This window comes from Pinus tabuliformis, chromosome 7 (genome assembly GCF_031772625.1).
Source record: "Pinus tabuliformis cultivar Carrire ecotype Pingquan chromosome 7, CPIR1, whole genome shotgun sequence".
Classification (NCBI taxonomy): Eukaryota; Viridiplantae; Streptophyta; class Pinopsida; order Pinales; family Pinaceae; genus Pinus; species Pinus tabuliformis.
In genome coordinates this window covers 385,983,467-385,990,827 of record NC_142293.1, presented here as the reverse complement: position 1 = coordinate 385,990,827, position 7,361 = coordinate 385,983,467, and the positions used below count along the sequence as shown (strand labels likewise).

At 35.2% G+C, this 7,361-nt stretch overlaps 1 pseudogene across 1 annotated transcript; it reads right to left on the bottom strand.

Moving 5' to 3' along the window:
* Nucleotides 1-1,657: 1,657 nt before the first annotated feature.
* LOC149247605 (putative cyclin-A3-1) lies at nt 1,658-6,428 on the bottom strand (annotated as a pseudogene). Its single transcript, XR_016266632.1, has 12 exons — nt 6,216-6,428; nt 5,112-5,462; nt 4,390-4,774; nt 4,108-4,253; nt 3,548-3,640; nt 3,312-3,445; nt 3,144-3,219; nt 2,963-3,039; nt 2,780-2,813; nt 2,527-2,676; nt 2,276-2,410; nt 1,658-2,174 (listed from the first exon to the last, which is right to left on the bottom strand). The product of XR_016266632.1 is annotated as a putative cyclin-A3-1 (transcript).
* Nucleotides 6,429-7,361: the final 933 nt, after the last annotated feature.

Here is a 7,361-nt window from a genome sequence, read left to right as displayed (position 1 = left end):
GAGACCAGCCATAAGCTGTAATCAGCTGATGCTGTTAAATGGCGAAGGGCTATTTTGGACAATGGCTAAATTAAGTATCAAAATCTGCCAATTTCTCGCAGCATTCTGATAACATCATGTTAAGATTAAAACTAGGAAAATATGCCTAAATCATATATGGTCTCTACAGACTTGTACACCAAGTAATCTCTAAAAACTGCGAAGATGTTTTATGTTTAGATAATTAATATTCAAGCAGAGCTTCGCACTCAGACAAACTATCCCTCAAGCCATCAGATGGCTGCTCTGCATTTTATTGGGAAACAAAGACTGATAAGCGTGTTTTGTGGGAGGGTAAGGCTGCCACTGTTTTTTGGGATTACTTTACCACAGAGCACACCATGCATGGGGCAGGTGGATCATTAGACATCAAGAAAATTCTAGACCACTATCAGGTTCAGAAGAATCTCTTATGAAAAAATTGTGTTTTTATATGGGAGAGACTAAACATTCAAAGCAAAGTTACAAGCTCAAGCTCCAGCCAGAATGAGCAATTTCAATAAGGAGAGAAGCTGTCTTGAAATAAGAGCAGGAGGCAGATATGCTAACACTCCTTGGCTGTGTAGGAGGAATGGTCTGTACTACCACAGCCTGATTAATTGTCAGGCATCCTTGCAAATGAACCTAAGCTGCATAGTTATTTTAAACAACTTACTAGCCACTTCAAAATTTAAATTTGGATATTGTTGGCCTAAAATAAATGTTATTTCTAAAATGATATTTTTTAAACAGGGAAAAACTGTAACACTGTGATTTATATATTTAGTTGTTATAATTAATTTATAGAAATGATGTTTCTAGTTTTAGAAGCAAAATTTAATCTAGTCAGGTAATTAAGATATACTAAGCACAAGAAGAATCAAAATATTCCAAAATCCTCTCAGCAAAATTTAATCTAGTCAGGTAATTAAGATATACTAAGCACAAGAAGAATCAAAATATTCCAAAATCCTCTCAACATTTAATACAGACAAGATTAAGACGAAAATACGTATATACATAAACTTCTTGTTTTGTTTTTTTTAACCATTACATACAAGATTCCAACCAAATTTTGCAACAACGTAACACCATTACAACCTTACAAATCGAGATAGTATATCCGGAAACAATAAAACCAAGGAATACGGAACTTCATGAGACAGGCAAATCAATAAAGAATAACAAAAACAACCAGAGAGCCTGGGTCTCATGAATCAAATCAACAACACATCCCAATAACAACCAGGGAGCCTAAGATCGAAGCCTTATCATAAAGTAAACACCAACCTATGCCAAACGAGATGTCTACATTCTACAGAGATGTGAGCCCTAAAAATCACCAAGAACAGATGGAAACAAATATATATAAACCTAAATATCTTTCAAGTGTGCTTTATTTTAAGATGCAAAACATGACAACATTTATTTTAATAATATTGACTTTCACAAAATATTCAGAGTCAATAACTAATAACAATAATCAAATAAGAAAATATAGCTGAAAGCGTAAAGAAACACCTATTATTTGTCAGTTACCAGCCAAAAGGAATTTGTTCTATGAAAACCAAACAATCTTACCAAAAGCAGAATGTTAATGCAACATGCATCACACATTTGGATGCTACCTCACATAGTAACAAGCCACATTTAAGCCATAATTTCAATATTAACTAAAAATGTTATAGAAAACCAGGTAAGTTCATTGTTTAAAATCAGACTGGGCCACTCTCATGGATAATGATCCTCCAAATTAGCTCTGCAGATAAAATACAAGTGAAAAGTGGTTACTGATACCCATAGTCATAATCTTGATTTTTCAAGAAAAATATTTAAATTTCTGTGCATGGTAGACATGGTCATTTATATGACAGCATCAACCAAGCACCTTATCTAAGGAAAGGTGAAGTATCAACATAGCTTAGGCAAGAAGCACTTGCATAGACATAAGTACATGTCCCAAAGGACTAGGACGAATTCTTTTTCAGTGATGAATTCCCAATTCACAAATCTGAAAAACACAGCTATCTGCATCCATTTGAGATGTAGCCAAATGAAGATGAGTGCCACATATTCAGAATCAACTACACCTCATTATCTATGAGGAACTGAGGAGAAATTACTGGAGGTGGAAACAAGTTCGCCACACATTTGAACTGTAAATACCACAAAGGATGTAGTAAAGATATATAAAATCAATAAATGATTTTTATTAAATCTACAAAGAAAATATACCAAAACTAAAATTGAGCACTACCTTAGGTTGGTTGTACTTCTCCCTTATTGCAGCCAATGTGCAACCTTTTCTGTTCAATTGCAAGTCGTGTATGGCGCAAATACAATCTCTCATGTCTGATACTTTATAACCTGTGTAATGTTGCAGAGTAGAATTCTGAAAAGTGAACAAAATATAGGAGAGTTAAAACCTATGACCCATGCAATTTTCATGCATAACCACAAAGCAGCACCACATAAGCGCTAAACAGCTCTTAAAGGTAGCAGCATTACCCAAGGGTGAACCATAGGGTCAAGGGTCATTCTTGCCACAAATACAGCTGCTGCAGCTATTAGAGATGGTAGATACTTGAGAAAATCATATTCTACAAGTGTTAGCTCTGCAAGATAGTTACCCATGAATTCCAAATGCAAGCTTGAAACCTACCATGAAACTTCTTGTCAGTGGACTAGGTGCGGATGATTTGATAAATAAAGCCGTGATAATTCAATTATATAATATAAGGCAAGCAGAATGAGAATCTACCTTACATGATGCTTGAGCTGCTCGGATGAAACGCCTATCAAACAATATAATTAAATATAATAGACAAACATGTTAAATTTTACAGGACAAAATAGGATAAAACCTAAAACAAACAAACAAAAACGGAAAAGGCATGGATAAGTAAATGTGCATGATAAGGCCAAACTTTGAATAAGATCTTACCTGAGAAAGGTCTTGGTGGTTGGTGTTGTCAGATCATATTGCAAGCGGTTCAAAACACTAATTTCCATTTCCAACACCTGTTAATTTGGAAAGAATAAATATTAAGAGATAATTCTAAACCATTGAAGCTTCAATTACATCAGTGAAATATTTCAGTATTGATGAAATATAAAATATTTACTTCTTCCTTTTTGTAGGTATTATCGGTAATATAGCAAAATTCTTCTACTGGAGGAGCACAAATTTCTTCATACTTCCTGGAGATTACATCAAATGATCTGTTAAGTAATTTTTATCCAAGTTCAGAAAAGTGAAGCTAAAACCTATGTAACAAGTAATAAATACATACGAGGCAACAAGCATGCAAGAAACCCCTAAAAGCTGTAGCCTTTGTCTATTGACTACATTTGCAGAGAGGAACCGGTCAATATAAGATACGGTTAAATAAAGTGTGTCTGGGACAAGCTTGTACTCCTCTGATACCTGTTACCACAATAATGTTTTAACAAAATTACATAATGTTAAAGAGCACAACAAAGACAGTTAAACCTTCAAAAAAGTTTAGTAACGAGGCAACCAACAAACCTCAACAAGCCAATCAATGAGTACACTCCTCATGTTTGCATTGATATCACGCTGAGTGGTTTCCATAAAATTGGGCAAGGGCCGTCTCTTTAGCTGTGAAAACAATATCCAGTTTGGAGAGTAAACACAGAGAATGACCTAAAACTAAATGACCCTAACAGATTTAGTGATATATGTTAACAGTGCTTCTGCTCCAAATAGTTGGAATATGTCAAGCTTCTGCCCAATTAAACGAACTTCATCATGGCATTGATAAAAACAAATGATTTGTCAGTTGTTGACAGTTAAATGTCAATTTATATGCAAGACAGACACTAAAACTTACCATGCCAATAACATAGTTAAAACTATAAAATAGCTTGTAATGTTATGAAAAGACATGCAAACAAACCAAGCATCAAGATTTTTTGGATCACAGCCCAAAATTGGTTCTATTAAAAAAACAAAATCCTTAAAATTTTGTTGTATTATAAATCAAATTCTTCATTTTAATAACCCATTTCTGTTAAACCATATGAAACTTTCATGGCCCTAGAACAAGCAAGATGAGCAGTATAAACCTCTACAACTCGCATATTTGCATAGATGTCTGTAACATAGGCTGTACACATCTGAGGATCTTTGTATTCCGAATCAATGTCAATGAAATCCGAACAGCTAGACCGTCCCACATCTTCATGAAGCCTTGCCAGAGGAACAGGATTACCTGTTTTTATCTTTAAAAGATTTAAATCATGCAATACTGCAATTTGAACAAAGAATTGGTTGGACAGAAACATAGAAGCAACAAGTGAAACTAACATCATCAGTAGGTAAAGGTAAATTATTTTAAATCTATGTACCTTGCTTCAAAGAAGATTTGGGTTGTTTTGGTATACGTAGAGACTGCAATGTTGATTGTTGCTTCAGAGAAGCAACTGCTGCTTTATTATCACTTACCACAATCTCTTTCTCATTCGGTTTTTCCACTGACTGTTTGCAATGGGGGTGTACTGAAATTTGCTCAGCAATTGGATTAAGTTCTTTAGGATTGTCCTGTACTTCTTTTAGAGTGTTCACATTATTGTTTTGCTTATCATCCCCGATTGCATTACCAGCAGATGCATCGTCAACATTACAAATAGCTGGTGAGGTCTCTTTTTTAATCTCTGCCTCTTGAGTAATCTTCTTGTTATTCCGAGGAATTCCTCGGCCTCTTCCCTTGGCATTGGCATTCTGAGATACAACCTTCACTCACGCAAAAAATGTTAAAGGAATAAATCTTGTGTAAACTCAGGAATTATGTAGCTGAAGATTTGAATAAATCATCACGCTGCAAAGACAGACATTCACACCTACCAAAAACAGTTTGTTCTAATACAGAGTAAGTTGGGCAAATATACGCGATGGATGGTATTAGAAAACAAAAAAATGCGGCATTCAACCCCCACATTGACTCTAAAAGTCCTAAGCAATGTTTGAAACTTTGCCAACTGGCAAATCCTTGTTCTACTTATAGAAGTTGCAGATTGCCAAAACTTACTGGTTTGAACTCTTTAGCAACTATACAACAAAGCATTCTAACCTTAACTGCTTTTGGTTTTTTCAAGCAATCAACCGCGGCCGCTTCCTTACAGATATTGGACACATCTGATAACACTGCACGTCGTTTAAGGGGTTCAGCAGCAACACTGGATCCGGAAATATTTGACTCCGTTGCTGCACGTTTTCCTCTCGGTTTACCTTGGGCTGGCGGAAGAGGAGGAAGGGCATTGTTCAACGTGGACTTTGCAGCCCTCGCCCGTGTAATGCGAACATTGGATGCCTGGGTTCCAGTCATCGTTATTTTTATAAAGTTGTGAACAACACAACTTTACACCTTTGAATATGTGTAAACCGAACAGCAATACTCAGAGATCCAGCCGCGGAAGTTTACCTATCGATCCCAAAATGATAAACCTCAGTTCGATGGCAAAAATATCTTAAAGCTTCTTGTAACAAATACAATTTTGACAAAGCTTCTCGCAATTGCTTCATGATAAATAAGTAGAAATATGTGCAAAAGAGCAATGCTGGTAGCATACGGCAAGAGTGACATCTATAAATGTGGTTTTAATGGCCACATTATATAAAGATACCCTAAACACACAGAACTTATGCGTATAAACCAGCAACTATCTCAAGCGCAAATGCAAGTACCAGAAGGACAAAGGATTTAAGAACCTAAACCAGTAAAAATGTAGCATGTGCATCCGACATCATAGACCATAAATATTTGAAAACACAATACTCGTTGGAATGGTAATATATAATTTCATTGAAAAGCATGATTCCACGGCATAGAAATGGATTTTAAGTAATGCCATGGATTGAAAGCACAAAATGTGGACCGGCAAAAATTCGGTATTTGGCAAAAATTCGAAATAGATAATGTTCACGATTCATAAAACCTGAAATGTGGACCAGAATAGGAACATTTTCATTCTCCTAAAGCTTGTTTTCTATAATCACAAATTTGACCGCAAATCACTTGAGACATCTCAAAAAACAGAGCATTTTCCTGGTAAACTTTTAATCACAGCTTTTCACAGCAGAAAAAATAAAATTTGTAAATTTCTCCAAATATTTGCTAAAAACCTTCGGATGCGAAGAAAACAAAAATAAAAATGGTGGAATTGCACGGATATACCAGTTCTTGCAGCCCAGCCAAAGGATCACCATGGCCGATCAGCCTGTTCCAGCTAATGTCAGTAGGACCAACGGAACTGCGGGAAAGAGTCGCCAGTGTTTGCTGTACATATAGAGGAGCTCCGTGAGAAGATTTGGTGTCGGGTTGGAAGCTCCTCTTCCGAAGCTCGTACCACTCCCTCCTTTCCTCTGCGGCTTAATACGAAGAAAAAACCACCTGGAAACCTCTATTTACTCCCCAAACACCACTCGCCCGCCCATTTTCAAATTTCAAACTGTGCCGTGAAACGGCCTGGCGTCTCGCCGTTGGCCTAGAAGTTGATGCCGATAAACCTCTGTTTATCTCTCTCCAGGGTTTACCGACAGTTTGAAAACCCGGGGGCGGTTTTGAAAATTTAAATGCGGCAACCGATTTCCGGATTTTTCTTCCAAATATTGAATTATTTTCTCTTTTTTTAAATATATGGTTACGTGCTGTGCGACCCTATTAATTTTAATTTTTAGTTTTATCAAAGTCTTACAAATATTATAATCAAGTCAAACATATATTTCGTGGATCGATAAAGTTTCAAAAATCTAACGGTTTGATTGTGAAGATTATTTTTGTCTCTTTCATTTTAAAAATACAGATTTTTTAAAGAAGAGTTTAACTGTTTCTTTTTTTGAATTTAGATACCATTAGAATTAGTTAAATCAAGGCCAAAATCAATACATTATTTTTAAATAATAATTTACTTTTAGGGGTAGTTAAATCAAGACCAAAATCAATAAATTACTTTTTAAATAATAATTTACTATTAGGGGTGGTAGTTACTGGGTTATTTTTTGCTTTAGATAATATACAAAAATATTACATATACTATATTTACAGTGTTGAATTCAATTTCCAACTATCAAGTAAAAGTTTATGGGTTGTTTCAAGTATTATCTTTAGCATTTATTAATAAGTTTTCCGAAGTGATAATTATTGGTGATTCCAAACTTTTCATCTGTTATTTGGTTCCAAGATCCTTACGTCATGACAACAAGTCAAAGAATATTATGAAAAAATTCAAAAACTCTTCTCTCTTTGTTCTAAACCTATAATATGTATCATGTGTTTTGCATAAACAATCAAACAACAAATAAATGGCAAACCAAGGGGCTA